This window comes from Octopus sinensis, linkage group LG7 (genome assembly GCF_006345805.1).
Source record: "Octopus sinensis linkage group LG7, ASM634580v1, whole genome shotgun sequence".
NCBI classification, from domain to species: Eukaryota; Metazoa; Mollusca; class Cephalopoda; order Octopoda; family Octopodidae; genus Octopus; species Octopus sinensis.
Genome location: NC_043003.1, coordinates 87,571,431 through 87,594,114, shown reverse-complemented (window position 1 = coordinate 87,594,114; position 22,684 = coordinate 87,571,431). Strand labels below are relative to the sequence as shown.

At 40.4% G+C, this 22,684-nt stretch overlaps 1 non-coding gene across 3 annotated transcripts in view; it reads right to left on the bottom strand.

Annotated features, from left to right (window-relative positions):
* Window positions 1–22,684, bottom strand: part of LOC115214344 — a 56,398-nt gene that overhangs the window by 24,932 nt on the left and 8,782 nt on the right. For all 3 annotated transcript variants that reach the window (XR_005000105.1, XR_005000104.1, XR_005000103.1), the window contains exon 2: window positions 19,685–19,727. This is a non-coding gene — a transcript (uncharacterized LOC115214344). The remainder of the gene's footprint in view (window positions 1–19,684; window positions 19,728–22,684) is intronic.

Below are 22,684 nucleotides of genomic sequence, written 5' to 3'. Positions count from 1 at the left end.
GGTGATTCTGTCTCTCTCTCAGCCTCACTCTGTCTGTCTTTCTCTCCCTCTTTCGATTACCACTCGCTTCGCCAAGACTTCCTCCACCACCACCACCACCACCCTATATAAACTAGCGCACGCACTCGGACTCCCCTACTTGCTTTCAATACCTCTGCCGAAGGATACGAATCCCAGAAGATGTTCAGATAAGAAGTTTTGTCTTTTCAACCTCGTTCATCTACTCTTCTATTTCTGCACAGATCATAAACTCCTTATTAGTTCTTTTCATTATTCTGTCTATTTCCGTACCATGTCATCATGTAAATATAGTTTCAATAGTTTCATCTTCCTCGTTGTTGCCTTAAGATAACCTTAGTTCACACATTTCCTTAGCCGCAACATATTCATTCATTCATCTATTAAAGTTTATCACACAGTCACTTATTTCTCTAATTTTGTCTTAGATTGTCTGACCGAAAACTCTCAGATTTCTCAATTCTATTTTTACTATAATCAACATTTGCTATCTAACTAAATTATGCTATGCAGATCCCAAAAGAATATTTTTCTCCCTCATGTTCTTGACCACTACTCACTCTCTCCCTCCGCTTCACTCTGTCTCTTTCTCTCAGCCTCACTGTCTGTCTCTCTTTCAATTACCACTAGCTTTGCCAAAACTTCCTCCTTCACCACCACCACCACCACCACCCTATATAAACCAGCGCACGCAGAAGATGCTCTCGACTAAACTTCCTAGTTTGCGGTGCGCCTGCCCTCCAACTGCACCAGTAGTTCCTATCCTTTGCCATCCTTTGGTTATCTCCCATGAACACTTCTAAAGGCTTTATGCCATCCGCACCCCTACTTAGGGTTTATCTACTATGTAAGGTAGTGATCATATAGTGCAAAAATATGATAATGTAGTGTATGCAGGTTGAACTGAAGTCTATTGTTTGTTTATGAATTCTGCCAAATGCAAGCTGTCTCCTGTCCCAGAGTCTCATGGGTCCATACCTCCCACACCCTCGGTGTTGGCACTCTCAACGTCAGCACACTGAAAGGTAGGTCTGGGGAGATTGTTGAGATGCTTGAACGGAGATGTGTCGATATGTGCTGCATCCAAGAAGTAAGGTGGAGAGGAGGTTCCTCACAAGCAAAGAACACAGGTACAAAATTTTCTGGGCAGGGAACACTGATGGGGTTAGGGGCATGGGTATACTTCTTGCAGAGAAATAGGTGGATAAGGTAATTGAGGTAGTCAGAGTATGCAACAGAATACTTAAGATTAGATTAGTGCTTCATCATGGGTTAGCAACCATTATCTTGGCCTATGCTCCTCAGCCAGGGCTACCCAATGGACAGAAAGACCGATTCTATGACACCCTTTTGTAGACTACCTCGTTGACGAATGACAGGGACCTTCTCTTTGTGGCTGGTGACTTCAATGGACATGTTGGACAACATACAGGAGGATTCCATGGAATACATGGAGGCTATGCTTTTGGTTCCCGCAATGAGGAGGGAACCAGGCTGCTGGAGTTCTGTGATGTAAATGATCTTATGGTTTGTAATACTAACTTCAGGATACCTGCTAGTCACCTACTGATCTGGCAGACACACTAGTCAGATTGACTACATCCTCGCCAGAAAAAGGGCAAGTTGGCAGCTTATGAATGCCAAAACCTTCCCAGGCGAAGAATGAACCCCACAACATAGACTGGTAGTTAGTGACTTCAGGATCAAGGCTAAGTGGATGCCCAGAAGGCGACCAACATGGAGGAGAAGGGTCTGGAAGCTTAAAGATCCTGCAAATGGACAGAGATTTAGAGACATAATACACAAAGCCTTTGACAAAATAGAAGGGGATATAGCTTCACATGGTATAGAAGACAACTGGAGGTTCCTACGGGACAACCTGCTAAGGGCCACCAACCAGCTCTGTGGATGGTGCAAAGCCCCCTCTCAACCCAAAATAATGCGGTGGTGGAACAATGTTGTTGACAGGGCTATTAGAGAAAAGAAACAGGCTTGGAAGGACTGGAAGAACGGTGGTAGCAGAGAACTGTATCAGACTGCCAGAAGGGAAGCTAGGAGACAGGTTTATTTAGCCAGAGGGGAAGCAGATAAAAAAAAATTTGCCAATGTTCTGCAACATGAGGACCAAAGACTTGAGGTATTTTGTGTTACAAGACAGTGTGTGAGAGAGAATTGTGATGTAGGAGAGAAATATGTCGGCATGGATGATGGTTCACTTGCACTAAATGAGGATGCAAAGAGAGAGGCTTGGAGATGTCACTTTGAAAGTTTGCTCAATAAAGAAGATGAATGGGAGAAAGAAAGTCTGCCGAATGTTGACCCAACAGAGGGACCAGCTATCCGAGTTGACAGTACCTTTGTAGATAAAGCAATTAAGAGTATGAAGACAGGGAAAGCCCCCGGCCCATCGGGAATTACTGCAGAGATGCTCAAATCATCTGGCAGTGTTGGCTATAGCCTAGTTACCCATATAGTTAACCAGGTGATACACAAAGGAGTCATACCCAATGACTGGTGTAGCAGCATAATAGTCAACTGCTACAAAGGTAAAGGTGACGCTTTAGATACAAATAATTGCAGAGGTATCAAGTTGTTGGATCAGGTAAGGAAGATCACAGAGAAGGTCATAGCCCAACTAATTAGATGAGATGCAGTTTGGGTTCCTACCAGGGAAAAGAACCACTGATGCTATATTTCTGGTAAGACAGCTGCAGGAGAAAAACCTCTGTACCTAGCTTTCATTGACATGGAGAAAGACTTTGATAGGGTCCCCCTATCCCTTATCTGGTGGTCAATTAGGAAACTAGGGATAGATGAATGGTTAGTGAGAGCTGTGCAAGCCATGTACAGGGACGCTGTCAGTTAGGTTAGGATTGGCAACGAGTACAGTGAAGAATTCTGGGTAGAGGTAGGGGTCCACCAAGGTTCAGTCCTCAATCCCCTCCTATTTATCATAGTCCTCCAGGCAATAACAGAGGAATTCAAGTCAGGATGCCCCTGGTAGCTCCTCTATGCAGACAACCTTGCTCTAATTGCTGAGTCACTATCAGAACTAGAGGAGAAGATTCAAGTGTGGAAACAAGGATTAGAATCGAAGGGCCTAGCTAAAACCAAAGTCCTAATAAGTAGGAAGGCAAGCAAACCACAAATCCCTCCAGGTAGTTGGCCCTGTTCGATCTGTAGAAAAGGTGTATGTAGAAACTTATAAGATGTACCCGGTGTAAGCTATGGACACATAAGAGGTACAGCAATGTCAAAGGAAGGCTAACTGGGAAGATAGTTTTTGTACATGGCAGATGCTCAGGAGCAATAAACACTGAAAATGTGCAGAGAACAAGCTCTGCCACATTCCAGGGAGAAAAACTAGAAGTAGTTGATAACTTCTGTTGCCTAGGGGACCAAATCAGTAGTGGGGGAGGGTGCGCTGAAAGTGTAGCTGCTAGAATAAGAATAGCCTGGGCAAAGTTCAGAGAGCTCCTACCTCTGTTGGTGGCAAAAGGCCTCTCACTCAGAGTAAAAGGTAGACTGTATGACGCATATGTACGTACAGCCATGCTACATGGCAGTGAAACATGGGCCGTGACTGCTGAGGACATGCGTAAGCTCACAAGGAATGAAGCCAGTATGCTCCGATGGATGTGTAATGTCAGTGTGCATACTTGACAAAGTGTTAATACCTTGAGAGAAAAATTGGACCTAAGAAGCATCAGATGTGGTGTGTAAGAGACTGTGCTGGTATGGCCATGTAGCGAGAATGGATGTAGATAGCAGTGAAAAAAAAGTGCCACACCCTAGCGGTTGAGGGAACCTGTGGAAGAGGTAGACCCAGGAAGACCTGGGATGAGGTGGCAAAGCATGAACTTCGAACATTGAGCCTCACCAAGGCAATGACTAGTGACCGGGACCTTTGGAAATATGCTGCACTTGAGAGGACTCGGCAAGCCAAGTGAGACTATAACCTCATGGCCTATGCCAGGGGTGTAACCAGCCTACTTATATAATGCATACCTTTCCTTCATTGGACATTAAACTCTGTTTGCGAAGACCTGTTGAGGCAAGTGAAATCGAAATCGAAATCAAATCCGATGACTGGCATCCATGCTAGTGGAGTGCTAAGAGTACCATCTGAGCATAATCGTTGCCAGAGCAACAAACTGGCTTCCGTGCCGGTGGCACGTAAAAAGCACCGTTCGAGTGTGATCATTACCTGCGTCACCTTACAAGCACTTGTACTGGAGGCACGTGAAAAAACATACAAGTGAGTTCGTTGCCAGTGCCGCTGGACTGGCTCCTATGCAGGTGGCACATAAAAAGCACTATTTGAGTGTGGCCGTTGCCAGTACCGCCTGTCTGGATCTTGTACCGGTGGCACGTAAAAGCACCCACTACACTCTTGGAGTGGTTGGCATTAGGAAGGGCATCCAGCTGTAGAAACTTTGCCAGATCAGATTGGAACCTGATGCAGCCATCTGGTTCGCCAGACCTCAGTCAAATCTTCCAACCCATGCTAGCATGGAAAGCGGATGTTCAACGATGATGATGATGATGATGATATATTTAATTAACCAATATTTTCCAGTAATAAAGTATCCTATTGGAATAAAAAGGGTCATATAGCTCCTTGGAGCAGACATGATGCTCGCTGTGAAATTAAAAAAAAATTCCTGCCAATTTGTTAAAGATATTGTCGAAAATATGTCATCTTGAATTTGAACGCGATTTCCCAAAATGGCATGGTTTTATCGATTTTTTCTGATGGTAAGGTATTGCATGGAAAACTAACGTCAGAGTTAAGTTTCTTAGGGTAACATTAAGCTTTACCATGAGTTTGGTGAAAATCGATTGCAAGTTGCGAAAACTACAACAGAAAATGTGTTGCATATGAAAAGCTTAGACTCTCGACCCCATGTCGAATTTATCGATTTTTTTCAGAACTGGAGGAACTTTTCAAATTTTTCACTGCATTAGTTTTGAATTATGACATTGGCCTATGTGTGTGTCAAGTTTCATCAGAATCGGTTGAAAGCCGTGGTCAGGGTGAGGGTACAACCTGACAGACACACAGACAGACAAACTGCCTTTTATATATAGAGAGAAGAGATTATAGGCTAGGTGTGAGATGAGATCTAGCTAATTTGAGTGTAAAACAGGTAGAATATTTGGGTTGAATTGGGTTAAAGAGACAAATATCATACTTATATATTGTCATGAATGAATGTGTGAGGTGTAGGAAGCCACTAGGTTGAGGGGAGATTAATTACTTAGAGCAAGGATAGGCAGGGACGTGACAGAGGCAGGGACGTGACAGAGGCTGGACGTGTTTTTCACTGCTCCGACCTGTCAGCAGCTGAAGACACAGAAACACAAATACAACCCAGCAGGACTACTGATAAACAACTGTAAAAAACTGGAAGATCTACTGTTTTCTGTGAGTAATTTGAATTTCCCTCAAAATAAGTTAAGGACTTACAAATCTACAGTTTTGGACAAACAAACGAACACCTAACAAAAAATCTTAGAAACATAAATATCTCCAATATTGTGTGAACTTTTTGTCGTCCCCTCTTCCTTGACTATCAGAATATGTAAAAATGCCTTTTATTGTAACAACACAATTAAATGCATGTTAAAATTATGGAAGTAAGCACCTGCTAACCTTTATTTTCTTCTTGACTACCCGAAATATGCAAACATACTTTTTATTGCAATCACAGAAATAAACACGTGGAGAAAAAGAAGGAAAAAAATGATACTAATTATAGATTCTCTCTGAATGTATATGACTCTATTCACAAATACTGTTCATAGTCGGCCCCTCCTTGATTTTTCTCAAAGTCAAGGTCACTGTTCGCAAGTTCCATCAACAATATAGTAGACATTTGAACTCTTTTTGACCAATCGGACTTCATCCCACTTTATAAAAAGTAGTAGTTGCTGCTACAGCTACTACTACTGCTGCTATCAGAAATAACCACTACTGCTACAATTAGAAACATACAAGTTGACGGTGACATCAAGATGTTTTCCCCGTGTCTGAATTATACCGGTGGCACCAATGAAAAATCCCTTTTATTTTTCTTTGTTGGGAGAAAAGAGAATTTACAGTAAAAACAAACCTTCAGCCCTCCCTCCAGCATATAAATTACTTTAAAAAATATTTTAAAAGGGAAAAACGTGAGAAATAATTGAATTAAATTAACGAAAGACAAAAACATGAGCCTTCTCGCACATAAACACATTTATTCACACATATACAAACATACACACACACAAATATTGAAGTACTAAATGGCACAACAAATGATATTTAACTGTGTGGAGCATTTTACATGCATATCAATATTCTAAAGTTGGACCTACTATCCCTTATCCCAAAGCTACTTACAGATAACGAAGAAGGGTTCCTGACTCGTTTCACCGTCTGCTTTCAGTCTTGGATTGTGATTCGGTTCAGCCCAAACTTTCTCAGATTTTGTCTGCGGTTGCCTACACCTACAAGGATTGCAGCTGTTTTTGTTCCTGCTTTAACTCAGATTTGTCCTAGAGCCCCTGGCAGCTATAGAAGATTGTTTTTGTCAACCATCTATCATGTTGTCCAAGCCTGGCTCAGCTACCTACAAATCGAAACTGAGATCTGCGAAAAGGGTTCGCTCTGCTGATCCTATTTTGGAGAATTCAGTTGGTGAGGTGATCGGTGATATCAGGCTTTCATATGGGGGCCCTGAAATCAGGACTTCTCATCAGGAAGATGGTCTTACTAACAGACATCTCAATGAGCAGTTGCTGTTGCTCAAACAAGAGGTTGAGCACCTAAAGTCTGTTGTGGCTCATTTACTGAATAAACAGTCTCCTATTGACGTAGAGCCACCCTTGATTTCTTCCCTAAAGACATCCAAACTGAAGGGGTCAAAATTGAAGCGGCCAAAGAAGGCGAAGGAACTGGTGGTCGCTTCCACTCATGATCGTATCTGTGCGGATTCTTCCTCATCTGCCATTTCGGTCCCGGAGGTTCACCAACCTGAATTGAGGAGCATAGACTCAAACCCACCTGAAGACCATTGTTCTCCCAAAAAGAAGAAACATAGTCAAAACTCCAGTGGGGCAGATTTAGCTACGAAACCTGCTAAAGATAAAATCTGTTTGGATTCTCCCTCATTTGTCCTTCCCACCAATGCCATTGCTCAACCAATTCTGAATGATCTTGATCTGAGGTCATCTGGGGAGTGGTGCTCCTCCAAAACGAAGAAGAGGCAGTGCAGTTCCAAACCAGGCGGGAAAGTTATGGCCACTAAATCCATTCCAATCGACCCCAAAGGCCTACATAAGTTTGATGGCTACAAAACTGACCTTTCTAAATTATCCGATAAAGAATCGAATGCCACAGTTCACAGTAGAGAACAGAAAGACCATTTTGCCCACTCAAGATCAGCAATCATTTATGGTAAAGCTGAATCCACCTGTGATACAGGCATAAACCGCCTAAAAGATGACATAAATTTTGTTTCCGTTTTAGTTGGAGAATTGTTCTCTGTCAACGAAAATGTCAGTATCCATAAGGTCGCTCGGCTAGGAAGATTTCAAGTGAACTCAACCTCAGACACTAGACCACACCCAATAAGAGTAATCTTTTCTTCCGATCAGGAGGCTTCAACCTTTCTGAACAGAGCTCAGAAGCATGCCTGGGAGGACCCCAATATGGGTTTTCGCGAGGAATACTCACTGAGAGAGAGAATTCGCCGGAGAAACCTAATATCCGAACTGAAGATGAGAAAACAGATGGGAGAGAAGGGTTTACGCATCCAAGATGGGAAAATAATCAAGTCCTACCTCTGGTCACATGCTGTAGTGCTGACAGGGAAAGTGAATCGAGGGTGAATCGAAGTAAAGTAGATACCCCCGACAACGATGCTATCTCTGATACCCCTTATTCTGCTTGTTCCCTAATTCCCGCCCCTCAAACTTCACAGCTCAGCATCGTCTATACCAACTCGTGCTCCTTATTTCCAAAGTTCAGCGAATTATTTACAATGGCCATGCGTGATTCCCCATATGTGATAGCTATCACCGAGACTTGGCTGACTCCAGCAGTAAAGGACTCGGAAATCCACCTACAGGGCTATGCCCTCTTCAGATGTGACAAAGAAAAAAGGTGAGGTGGAGGTGTTGCTGTGTATGTTAAATCTGATCTCAAACCGTCCAGTGGTATTCTACCCACTAATGCTCAACCTACAACAAAATTCGATGCCGTCTATTGCAAGCTGAGCCTATCCGGGTTTTGCCTGCTCGTATTAGCTGTCTACAGGCCACCTCTTGCCGACCCCAGGACGATGCTCATTTACTTGAAGCGATAAGATTCGCTTCAGCTTCTCATGACTGTTTGATACTAGGAGACTTCAACGCTCCCACAATCGACTGGCCCGCATCAATTTGTACATCATCTTCCCGGTTCGGCCAGGCCCTTCTTGACGTGGCTGAAGATTGTTTTCTATCACAACATGTTGAATATCCGACAAGGCATCGGTCTGGGCAGCAGCCATCTATGCCGGATCTGGTATTTTCCCGCTATCCAAGATCAGTGTCAGGCTTATCTGTGTGCGCCCCTCTTGCCAAGAGTGATCACGCGGTCCTGAAGTTCGACATGCACACAACTTTTTCTATGCCCACGACTACTTCATTGCCACGTAGAGTCTTCTCTGCAATCAATCTTGAAATTCTAACCGAGGCTTCCGCGCTTCTGGACTGGCGATCCCTGATGACGACGTCCTCAGTTAACGAACTATGGTCGTCCCTCAAAGCATATGTAATCTGGTTGACTGACCAAGCAGTTCCCGTTGGGCTTCCCAAGAAGAAGAAACACAAGCCCTGGGTGATGAAGAAGGTTAAACGAGAACTTTGACTCAGAGATATTGCTAGGGCTGAATTAAAAAATCTAGATTTGACTGCAGCTTTTGAGGTGTACAAAACTCAATGAGACCGAGCTGTGAAAATTGAAAAGGAAGAACACTTCAGATATGAATACAGAATCGCGGCAAATGCCAGTCACAATCCAAAAACCTTTGCCCATGTCCAATGGAATTCCCGCTTGAACAACCAAATTGCAACGTTGGTAGACTCAACAGGCATATCGATTGAGGACCCTTATCAGCAGAGTCTGTTATTTGCCGAAGCTTTTGCAACTATTTTCAAAGAAGATGATGGTCGTGAACCCCCTCCATTTGATAGATCGGTACCTCCAATGCCTAGATTGGTCATCACGTGGGACGAAGTCAAACGCGTCATTCAAGGCCTCGATGTCAACAAGGGTCACAGCCCTGACGGCATACACCCACCAGTTATCAAAGCGTTGGCTCCAGTCATCTGCGAACCTTTAACACTTCTATTCAATATGTCATTGGCGACGGGTGTTATACCTGCAGACTGGAGAACAGCGATAATCTGCCCAATTTTCAAGAAAGGGAGCCGCGAAGACCCCTTAACTACTGACCGGTTTCCCTTACTTCAATAATCAGCAAGATGTTCGAAACCATCCTTAAGAAAAGTATGTTGCTCCACCTCCAAAACACAGCCTCTATCTCTGATTCCCAACACGGCTTCATGCCGAAGAGATCATGCTTGACCAACTCACTGGTAATGGAAGAATTGGTGACGCGTATCCTGGATGATGGTGATACTGTTGATATCATTTTATTGGACTTTGCCTAAGCTTTTGACTTGGTAAACCACCGCCTATTACTTCTCAAGCTTCAAGCATATAGTTTCCATCCGGATATTGTACGATGGGTTGGTGCCTTCCTCTCAGATCGCTCCTTCCAAGTCCAAGTTAATGGTTCGCTGTCTGACATCTCCAGTGCGAGCAGTGGCGTGCCTCAAGGTTCAGTGCTTGGGCTCTTATTGTTCTTAGTCTTCACAAATGACTTGCCTGACGACCTCACACAACACACCCTTCTATTTGCCGATGATGTCAAACTGGTCGCTCCTCGCAGTGATATAGATGATCTTCGTCAATGCCTCCACCAAGTTTGGAGATGGTCTAACGAATGGGACCTGTGCCTGAATGTGTCAAAGTGCTGTCATCTGCCTGTTGGCTCTTCTCCTGCAACTCAACTTGATTTCGAGCCGGGTCGTCTGCTGCTGGAGAGGACCGACCAGGTAAAGGACCTGGGTATCTTAGTGGATTCTTCCTTTTCGCCTTCAGCCCAGTGCGTCCATGCTGCCAACAAAGCACCCGGAGTTCTGTTTTTGATTCGATGGTCATTCGGAATGCTCACAGCAGCCATATTCCTACCACTCTATGTCACGCTGGTGAGACCCATATTGGAGTACAGGATCCAAGCCTCTTCTCCTTATCTCCTCAAAGACATACATCATCTCGAAAGAGCCAAGAAGCTGGCTACCCGCATGGTCCTTGGTCTCAAGCATTTGTCGTATGAAGAAAGACTGAAGATGCTCGACCTTTATTCTCTAGAAAAACGCCGCCGCTGTGGTGATCTCATTCTTGCTCACAACATCATAAGCGGAAGGTGTAACCTCTCGAAAGAGCTGTTCTTCACTCCTGCTCCAGAGCGTCGGCTGCGGGGTCACTCCAAAAAGCTCTATCTGCGACGATTTCATCTCAATTGAAGGAGAGGGGCTTTCTCCATCCGGGTTGCGGATCCGTGGAATAAGCTGTCAGACGAGATAGTGAAGATGCCGATGACCGCTCGGTTCAAAGTCTCTCTTGACCAGAACTCTTTGCATGAACACCACCTTGTACATAACTCCATGTCCCCCTACAACTAACTAACTAACCAGCAATAACAGGCAGAGAGTACTTCAGGCATGTTGTGTGCATGAGTGTAGGAGGGGATTAAATGAAAATGAGTGGAGAATTTAGACCATGAGGGACTGAAGTATGGAGAAAGAAAATTAATCTCTGCTTCCGATGAAGACAGGAGTTTAGGTGGCCTCTGTGCAAGGCCAATTTGAACACAGACACATATTGTAGTGAATAACCAGTCTAGTGGAAATGTCACATGACTGGGATGTCATTACTGCATCTGATGTCCTCAAGGTATTTGACAAAATTATCAGAAAGGCACTGACTAGTTTGTCCAGTGCACAAGGAGTGGCAAAGAGAGCAGAGGGTGCAGTAAATTAGATTGCCAGAGGCAAAAGTGAAGGAGTTGGAGATGTAGAAGAAGTGGTCGTGGGTACTGGTGAAAATGGTTGTGTTCGAAAGGTGATAGCAAAGGAAGGAGCCAGGTTGAGTGTTGGAAGTGGGAAAAGAATTACTGACCAGTAGGTCACATAGGTTATGGGCACATTTGAAAAAAGGAGGAACAGGTTGGGGAACATGCAGGAGGTGGAGGGGTTGGATAGGAGTGATGGAAAATGCATAAAATAGTGCACTGAAGGGGTAGAGTGGAGGGATGGTAGCTAAGGAGGAAAGAGAGGTGGGTAAGTGTGGAGCAGGCTTAAGGAGAGTGTGTGGATGCACAGTCAACAGACCTAGCATGGGCAAGGGTAGCTTGAATAACAGTGGGAGTATTCCTGTTGGCTGAAGTGGCAAGCCACAAGTTGAGATTGTGTCACGAAATCATTGTTGTCTCTACAGAGCTGATGGAGATGGAGGGAATCAGTAGGGAATCAACAGGTTAGTGTGGGTTGGGCATGTATACACACACACACACATATATATATACACACACACACACATTCATACATATGTATTCATATAAATATACACAAATACAGACACACACATAAATAAATATGTATATCATCATCATCATTTAACATCTCTTGTTCATAATAGCATGGGTTGGACAGTTTGATCAGAGCGGGTAAGTTGAGGGGCTGCTCCAGACCTAAGTCTGATTTGGCATGGTTTATATGGCTGTTTTATAGCCGGTCACCACTTTTTATAGCTACATTTTGTTACCATTTGTGTAACACTATTTTTATATGTTTCCTATTTGGAAATAGATAATAAATATATTTTACTTTCAAAGTAGGAATATATATTGATAAACCCGTCACTTATAACTTACTTATAAGTTTTATCATTATATGTAAATTCTAACTCCAGCTACATAAACGCTATAGCGAGGAATATATACTCAGAAACACTAATGGACATTTTATGCATGCATGTATGTTGAAGATAAACAAATTCGTGTTCTTTTAACTGCTATAAAAAAATACACAGTTTCATAATTACAGAAATAAATTTCATTAACAAGTTGATAAATGTGAAGAAAGAGAAAATAATTACTACATTAGTTTATTTATGTACATTTAGCATTTATAGTACAATTGGAAAGTAAATTAATTTTGTCGTAGAAAATTATGACTTAAATTTCACACTAGCTAATCTTTCATACTAACTACTAGAGCTCACAACAATTCAAACAAGTCTTGTTGGATTTTTATCATAGACATGGCATAAAAATAGCCAATATCTCAATGAGTGACTGTTGTGGAGTTTAGTAACAATCCAACAAACACTATCATGAGTGTCATGGAGTTTAGTAACAATCCAACGAACACTCTCGTGAGTGTCATGGAGTTAGTAACACCCAACGAACACCATCTTCCTGGGTCTACCTCTTCTACATGTTTCCTCCACATTTAGAGATCAGTATGATCATAGCAGCACAGTTGTCTTACTTGCACATCACATCTGATGCCTCTTATGCCCAGCTTTTCTCGATCAAGATGCTTACAGTCGTACATGCACACTGACACTGCACATCCAGCAAAGCATGCCAGGTTCATTTCTTTCAAGCCTAAGGCAGTCACAGCCCATGTTTCACTGCCACGTAGCATAGCTCTTGGCACACAGGCATCAATCTGAGGGAGAGGCCCTTTGTTGCCAACAGAGGTAGGAGCTCTCTGAATTTCTAACGGCTTTTCTTTTTTATCTTTTTTTATAAAAAAGAAAAGCCGTTAGAAAACTGATTATAGCAGCGACTCCATCTAAGTATATCTGAAGAAGGAATATTATTCCGCAATATCATATCAGACTATGGATGACTAAGTTACAACAGGTATATAGCACATTGTTTGTATTATAGTGCATTGTTGTACCATTCAAAACTTCTTATTTTTTAATACATTAAATACAAAGAATGCAAAAAATGTATATATGTTTAGATACAAAAAGGTAGTGGAACAGTGTAGTTGACAGGGCATATTTGAGTGAAGAAGCAAGCCTGGAAGGACAAGAAGGGTGGTGGTAGCAAGGAACTATATCAGGTAGCTAGGAGAAAATTATACTTAAAGTAAAGTTAAATTACCTTCTTGAGTCATGCCAACTTATAAGGGCCAGTTCCCCGGTTTTCACGGTGTATAAATTCTCCAACTGGACAGGATGCTGGTCCATTGCAGGATTACTAACTTTTGCCAGCTGAGTGGACTGGGGTAACGTAAAATGAAGCATTTTGCTCAAGAACACAATGTGTTGCCTGGTCCAGGAATGAAGCCACAATCTTATGCTCATGAGGCCAACACCCTAACCACTAAGCCATACACCTCCACTGCACTTATACTTAGCCAGGGATGAAGCAGAAAGGAATGCCAATGCTCTGTGGTGTGAGGAACAGTGGCTTGAAGTGTTTCAGTTTGTAAGACAGTGTGTCAGGTAAAATTGTGATGTAGTAGGAGAGAAGTGCATTCTCATGGATGATGGTTCACTCTGCAAAGAAAGTGGCTTGGAAGTGCCACTATGAAAGGATGCTAAAGGTAGAGAATACACAGAAGGGGAGTCTGCCTCATGCAGATCAACAGCAATTCAAATAGACAGTAGCTTGGTAGATAAAACAATTTAGGTTATGTAGATGGATAAAGTCTCCAGTCCATCAGGAATCACCACTGAGATGCTTAAAATATCTAACAGAGTGGAATATGGTCTAGTAACCCGTATAGTTGATCAGGTTGTCTACAAAGGAGTCATACCCAATGACTGGTGTAGCAGCACCACAGCCAACTGCTACAAAGGTAAAGGTGATGCCTTAGGTAGAAATAATTACAGGGGTATCAAATTGCAAGACCATGTCATGAAAGTTATAGAGATAGTCATAGCTCAACTAATTAGGAATAGAGTTAGTCTAGATGAGATGCAGTTTGGTTTTGTGCCAGGGAGAAGCACTACTGATGCTATATTCCTGGTAAGGTAGCTGTAGGAGAAGTATTTAGCCAAAGATAAACCTCTGTACTTGGTTTTTGTTGACATGGGGAAAGCCTTTGACAGGGTCCCCTGCTCCCTTATCTGGTGGTCAATACAGAAGCTTGGGATAGATGAGTGGGTGGTGCGAGCTGTACAAGCTATGTACAGGGATGTTGTCAGTACAGTGAAGTACTTATGTTAGCTTTTACATCAAGGGGGAAAAAAGAGGAGCACACCATATTATTCACCTAGGTCTATTTTTAGGTTTATTATTATTATTCCTATTAATATTAGCCACTATTGGCTAGGTCACTGTTGTAGTAGAGGGCTGCATTCTCAAACATTTCTTTAGCGGGAAATACCTAATCTGTCATCTCGGTATAGACCAACATTGTGAGATGGGTACTTAGATCTCAATGTGTTTAATACAAAGAGACCCACAAGATGGCAGATGTCAGCACTATCCCATACAATCCCATTGATACATCAAACATTTCATCATTATCGAAATTTTTATCTATGCTCTTACTAAACAGTAGTATTTTCCTTGCATGCATGATAAAGTCCAAGTCTATATCAACATATGATTTAACAAACTCAATGGGTTTATCAAGCAGTGATCTCAATATGGAAGGATAAAAATCTATAATGTCAAACTGAGTAAATCTAGCCCTAAGCTTATTCTTAATGTTCTTGAACCAATCAATTACAGTATAACTGTTATTCCATTGTTGTAGCCCAGTAGTCTTTCTAATTTTATTATTAATGTTTCTGCTGAATTCTAGATCTAAAATTTTCAGCAGTTGTAAGCATATGGCTAAGTTCCTGTTGACAAATTGGAAAGTGCCACCCACACCTGATTGAACAGCTGTACCACAGAATCTAAGCCACTATCTTTTCAGCCTTATATTTTACAGTCAAAGGGGAAATAACTTTAATTCCCCTCCCACCACTGCTTTTGCTTCTTTCTGTTTTCTTTTCCGTTCTCTGGACTTTCAACCTTCCACCTTTAATATCTACTTTTTTCTTGTTTTTTTTCTCTCATCCCACTGTCCCATTTTTAGTTTGTTATGCCATGTGGGCAGTGCCTGAAGATTGTGCTGACACACCAGACATGTTAAAAAATACTGACTTGCATGCTCTCATTGCATAAAACTAATAGTAGCACATAAAAACATATCTTGTGTTTATTATTTATCTCCCACCAGATGGAATACCTTTTTATTGATCTTACCATCATGGAACACTATATATATATATATATATATATATATATTATATATATATATATATATTACACACACACACACATACATACAGGTACACACAATGGATGGATGGATGGATAGACATCATCATTTTAACATCTGTCTATATTTGCTTGCATAGGTTGGATAGAGTTTACCAAGGTAGATTTTCAGATAACCTTCCTGAGGTTTGTGTGTCACATAGCTAGCTAGAGGCGATGGCCTTTTGGAGCTAATCAACGGCAGCATTTGTCCTATTTTTCTGGATTGCCATGTTAGCTTGGCGATAACTATTAATATCCAGTACTGCTGCTGTAGTCTCCTTTAGAGAGAATTAGAAATAATGATATTTCTACTTCCTGTTGAGAACCTTCAACTAATTCCAAGAAACATATTTCCCCATCGTCAGATATATTTTCATTGAAGAATGGAAAAAAAGAACACTACTTGTGATGTTACCTAACCAGCTGATGTTACCTAAACATATATCGATCCATCTACATATATAACAGAAGAAAAGAATACTATATGAGGAATAGAGAGAGAGAGAGAGAGAGAGAGAAACAATCAAGCACTGATTTGTTTTCCTCAATTGAATGACAGTTTTAGTCTTGATTGATTAGTTTTCTTGCTCTATAAACTTTGTTAGCACTGACTGAACCACATGGTAGATAGACAAACATGTTTATATTTTTCCATCAATTGTGATGAGGAGAACTGGCTGACAGAGGGGGAAAACCACAGCTCGTAGAACACCATACTGACCATTCAACATCATGCAGTTGGTCAGTAGATAATATGTTATCAGAAGCAAAGTGACATCTGCTATCTCTCAAATGGCCTTGTTCATGTGACTGTAAATAAGAACCATAGGAGATGGTAACTTTCTGTTATTCTTTTATTTGTTTCCGTTATTTGACTGTGGTCATGCTGGAGCACCACCTTCAGTGAGCAAATTGACCCCCAGGACTTATTCTTTGTGAGCCTAGTATTTATTCTATTGGTCCTTTTTGCTGAACCACTAAGTTACACACCAATATCAGTTGTCAAGTGATGTTGGGGTGACAAACACACACACACATATATGATAGGCTTCTTTCAGTTTCCATCTACCAAATCCACTCACAAGGCTTTTGTCGGCCTGAGGCTATAGTAGAAAACACTTGCCCAAGGTGTCACGCAGTGAGACCAAACTTGTAACCATGTGGTTGGTAAGCAAGCTACTTACCACACAGCCACTCCTGCTCCTATAAATGTAAAGACAGACGAAATAAAGCATTTCGCCCAGCATGCTAATGCTTCTGCCAACATTAATGTGCAATGTTGAAGACAGAATAGGAGAAAAAAATAAGTACAAATGGATGAGAGGAGTAGAATATGGAGGAAGGAGGAGGAGGAGGAGGAGGAGGAGGAGAAGAAGAAGAAGAAGAAATGGTGGAAGGAAAGGAAATAGGAAAAAGACATGGATATAGAAGATAGTAGAATTTGCAAGTTGTTATCCATTTTGCCAACAATCTGTCATTTGTTATTAAAATAATGTGGTAAAGAAAACAGTTGATAACACATACACACACACGCAGGAACAAAGGAGCATACAAATACTATTTGTTTTATCAAATATATAGAATTTTTTTAATAACAACACAATGTCAAGTAGGGATCAATATATTCTGGAGAGAAGATATAGATGAGTGAGTTGATAGAAGACAATCAACTGAGAGATTTGTGGTTCATATCCAGTCATCCGTACTGCACATCTGTTGTCAACTCTGAAATGGCTTACTCCACCTAGATGTAAATAGAAAACAACTAACTGACACTCCATCAGTTACAATGATGAGTGTTCCAGTTGATTCAATCCACAGAACAGCTTGTTTGCTGAAATTAACATGCTGGAAGATTCAGCATGACACAGAATGTAATTAGAGTGGCCTTTTGAAATAAAGCTATTACTAATTTTGCCATCTGTGTGGACTGGTGCAGTGTATCTCGAACTGTACCTGTAGAGCTTATCCTCAACAGGCAATGCTTCCTGATAGCACTGCCAGGTCAGAGATCTCTGATGATTGTCCATAGGTCCCGGCCCCAAAGTTGTCCTGAAGAGGTGGGTTAGGTGTTCCCCGTTGACACCCAGATTCTCCCCAAGAATGTCGTCACACCTCCCCTCCACTAATCCTCTACAGAATGCCTATGTGAAATTGAAGTCACACAAGTTTGGTCCTGGACAGCAAAGTTGCTTGAGAGCAAGGCAGCACTCACGGTGCCATTCGCCTAGCTTTGGTCTCTATTTGATCTATGACTGCAGTTCAGCCAAAGAGACGAGCTGCAGGAAAGCATGCCTCACAAACGGCAACCACATCTGTTCACCATCGTCTACGAAGTGCCAGAGATGTCACAGTCTCAGTGCATGTCTGCACATCATCAACCACAACAGCCCTCCATTTAGTGAGTGTTGACAGCAAATGGATCACCTAACCATCGGAACATTTCCCTTCCACAAAAAGCGGAAGAATATGCATTCCAGTTTGGTGATGGTAGGGTCAGGACAAGGGATGGTGGTCAGGTGGTAATAGATGATAGATGCGATGTACATTTTTACCACCTCCGCCCGACCTTTTAGAGATAGCTTTCTCTCAGCCCATTGCTGGGTAAGAGTGGCTACCTTACTCATTATCTCATCCCAGTTCTTCTCCATTTGGAGGTCTAGTCTGAGCCAGACCCCGAGCAATTTAACCAGTCTGCCGGTCCAGTGTTGGATGGCATGGGCTTGTCTCTCCAGGTGCCGAGCCCCAAGCCCACTGACTTTTCTGAGTAAATTTTCACTCCCGTTACTGCTTCATATTCTTTTAGTGTCTCGCTGATTAGGTCGATATGCTTGTGGCTTGACACTATGACGGTGACGTCCACGTATGCAGACATGCACCTCCTGCATCCCAGTTCCTGCGGGATGCCCCTCTGCATCGCCAACTTTCATAACAGTGGCTCTGGAGTCAATACATACAGAAGCAACAAAAGGGGGCATCCTTGATGGACTGAACACATGATTTTAAATGGTCTGGATGAATGGATGGATGGATGGATGGATGGATGGATGGATAGACAGCTTTCTTTATTAGCCACACAGGGCCAAACACAGAGGGGACAATACAATGTAGAACTTTTCTTTTCAAAAGAAAGAAAGAAAAAAAATACAATCAAAAGGGATCGAAAGTGTTTGGGACATGTAAACAGCAAAATAAGATGGGATAAAAATGTAAAACAGGTTTATCTGTGGAAAGAAAAGCCTACAAAAAAGACAGACAGACAGACAGATAGGTAGAGAGAGAGAGAGAAAGAAAGAGAGAGCGATCTCCATTACCTTAGAGATATTATAAGTGAGTGTACTAATTGGTAGAGTCACAGAGGTTGCCTTTCTTTGAGAGAGGGCTTGTTGATTCAATAGGTGTGTCTGTTACATTAATATATCATTCATCATGATCCTTTGTCAACTTGATTATAAGGCATTGCAATTAATTCTTCCCATACCTTTTGAATGTAGTATTATTGGTTGTTTAACTCTAATTGTCTCAGTTTTTCTGTGTAGAATTGTTTACCTTCCATATTTTTGCAATTATTTATTTGTCTTTATTCTTGCTCTTAATTACATTACGTACTTATACATTCTTGTATGTATCTAGACTTTGTTTAATCATTTTTGTTAATATTGAAATAAAATAGCTTTCTATTGATCTGTCTTTCCTTCTGTCCTTTCACAGAATGTATATGTATATATGTACATCATACATATACATTCATATACAAAAGGTAAAAAATACTAAGAGTAACAAAACAGACAACATTCACTGTACACACAGAAAGCAGAGTAATAAAAGCAAAACAGTACATATGCATTGAGCATTTGCATATACAATCTCACTCATAAATTACATACATTTACAGCCCTCACTCACAGACCACATACATTTACAGACCTCACTCATAGATCATATACATACAAAGACTTCACTCATACTCCACAATGAAATAAAGGCACTTAAAAAAAAAAAGAAGAATTGCAAAGAATTGTAACTGTTTTGTTGATGCCAGTTTTACAAACTGCAACAGTTTGCTTGTGGGTTATGTAGGAGCTTTAGGTAAGTAGTGTGTCACCTTAACATCAGAGAAATTAAACTTTAAAAAAGCATTACTGTCCAACTGAACATAAAATATCATTGCACCCCTTAATTAGTCTCAAACAAGTCAAGAGTTTAAATTTTAAAAATAGTTATCTTACCTGTCTAAACGAAGCACCTATGATGTTATCAGGAAATATATTTCTGTGAGAATGAAGAATGAATATAATTAATTTAGTAGTAAAATAGCAACAGTTAAGTTTCATTACCATATTGAAGCATAATTTGGAGGCGTTGTAATCCCACAAAAGTAAGCCTGGAGCCTAATGTAAAGAAACCTAGTACAAAAACTTTGCTAAGAATTTTGCACAGATGTATACTGTGCATTAACATAGCTAATTTGTTCGACATTAGCAGAGCTTGTGAAGACTGACATTTAGTCATCTTTTATGGCTTCATTCTACTTTGGGTTTTATTGTTGGTAATAGGTTATTGGCAATAACAAATGACCTTATGGAGATATAATGCAAAGTTAAAACAAATATAAACAAATATATATATTTATATTCCTTATTAAAGCATTTTGTTGCCTGGATAAAATAAAATACTCTTTGAATTATAACAACACTGATAATGTTATAGTAAAAGTCTGTTGCTCTATTAAGTGCAATCACCACCCTCGTTTTAACATCCAAATTTCCAGACTTCCATGGATCAGGCATTATTCATTGAGACAGAATTTTTCTATGACCAGATGCCCTTCCTGTAGATTACCCTCACTTGCTTCCAAGTAAGGAAATATTTTCCATGGCCAGACATGTTTTCATGGATGATTTGAAAGAAAGGACACTGCTTGTATGACACTGACACTCATTTAAAACATCACATGATGTCAAAATAAGAAGAAACCAATACAATCGTGTGTGTGTATGAGAAAGAGAGAGAGAGAGACAGACAGACAGACAGAGACAGAGAGAAAGAGAAAGTTTGCATTTACCAAATCCACTCACAAGGCTTTGGTTGGCCTAAACCTGAAATCATGTGACTGAGAACTAAAGTTCTCAGCCACACAGCCATGCTGCTGCTGCTGTGTGTGTGTGCATGCATGCGAACGTACGCATGCATGTGTGTGTGTGAATCTAAAACAGTTTTATACAGAAAGGGGTTAGGTGGAGTTGATGTATCTAAAGAGTGCTCTTGTAAACCAAAAAGTACTTTGCTTTATCTAGGTACCACCATTTTTGTTGATTGGAACAAGAAATTGTCATTCCTATTCGCCCTTTCTCCCTAAACTGTTTGTAAACTATTTAAACTATTCAATTCTAATGGTGTGTGTGAGTGTACACACACAAACACTTACATGTGTACATTTCCTCTCTTATTTCTCTCTGAGTAGTTGGAAGAATATTAAAATTAGGATAATAATGAAGAACTAAGGAAGAAGCATCTTTTAAAGTTTATTTAAGGATTTTCAAATTTTATTCCAGGAGTATGATAAAGGACTTTCTATTTTTTTTTTTTTTTGTATTATCAACAAATGTATTTCTGGAGTTTTCCTTCATCCATGTAAGTTTTCCTTAAATTCTCTATTATAAGTTCATGAATTTGTTGTAGTTTCTGTTTTTTATATGGAAGATCTATGACAGAATTTTTGTAGTAAATACACCTTGAATGTTTAACACCATTAAAATTAAGTAGTTTATGTAGAAAGGTGGAAATAGAAATTACAATGTATTTCTTGTTCCATCTCAGAAAGACCAACAAAAATGGTAGTGCTGAGATAAAACAAATAACTTTTTGGTTTACAACAGTACTGCTCAGAAACATTAGCTGCCCCCCCCCCTTCTTATGTATAATTGTTACCTATGCTGCATGTAAACTATTTAAACTAATCAACCAATTCACTTTTAGTGGTTACAGGGTATTCACCATTGTCCTAATAAAAAGAAATAAAAGTCCTGCCACACACTTCTGCATATGTAAAAAAAATCCATTTTGGTGAATTTACCTTTAATTACATTCACTTGGAGAACAAAAATTATTATATATTTGAGAACCCTCTAAGTTCTGTTCCAAAAACCACATTCATATGTCAACAAATTATAGTTGTTTTATGAAACTAGTCTAAGTTTGTGATTATTTTAGAATTATTTACAATTTAAATGAAACACATAGGTTTATTACAGTTAAAAATATTGCCTATACATCTTACTTAACCATAAATATACTATAAGAAAACCACAAAACTTCAGTATTCATCTTGAGAAAACATCTCATATAGATGTACAGTGTTAAAAGGCACAGAAATATCAGTAGCAGATGAAGTACAATCAGCAGCAGCAGCAATGGAATTACTAGATCCAGGATTTCTATGTATTTCCACATCATTGGTAGCAAGTAACCACAATCACTGCAGTGTTAGGCAAATTTCACCCTTACTGATATAGAAAAACAATGATTAACAAATCACTGGTGTTGCAAATAGCAGGCAGGCTGAGGAAAATTTGTTAACAATAGAAGCAGTATTAGTTCAGAATAGCAATCTATATATCTTATGTATTGTAAGAAAGTTACAACACTGTGATATTCCACCACTGCTGGATGCTTTTCATCAGCTGCTGATACTTCTGTGCTTTTTAGCACTACACATCTATACAAGATGCTTTCTCAAGATGAATACTGCAGTGTTGTGGCTTTCTTATAGTATATCCATGTTACATAAGATACACAGATTGCTATTCTGAATTAAAACTGCTTCCCTAGCTAATAACAAAGAAACAGAGTAACAAAAGGGCATAAATACATTTGAGAAATTAAGAAAAACTGGCAAAGTTACACTAATGAAGGGGAAACCTGAAAATGCATTACAGAAGGTAAAAAAACCATTAGTTATTCCTTAAGTAAACTTAAACATTCTGAAATAAACTTGACAAAATTAGGAGTCTTTACCTTATTCATGCATAAAGTTTAATTTTTATTGTACAAGTAATTACAATTAACTGTCCAGAAATAAACGGCATGGCTGAAAAAGTCATAAAAGAATAATTATACCCTAATTTGCATTCATGAAGAGTTAATAAGAAAATTGGATCTAGAGGTTTTAATGGAACCAGACTGAGATGGTAGCTGCTATCAATTAGCATCAAATATCAGCAAGCAAA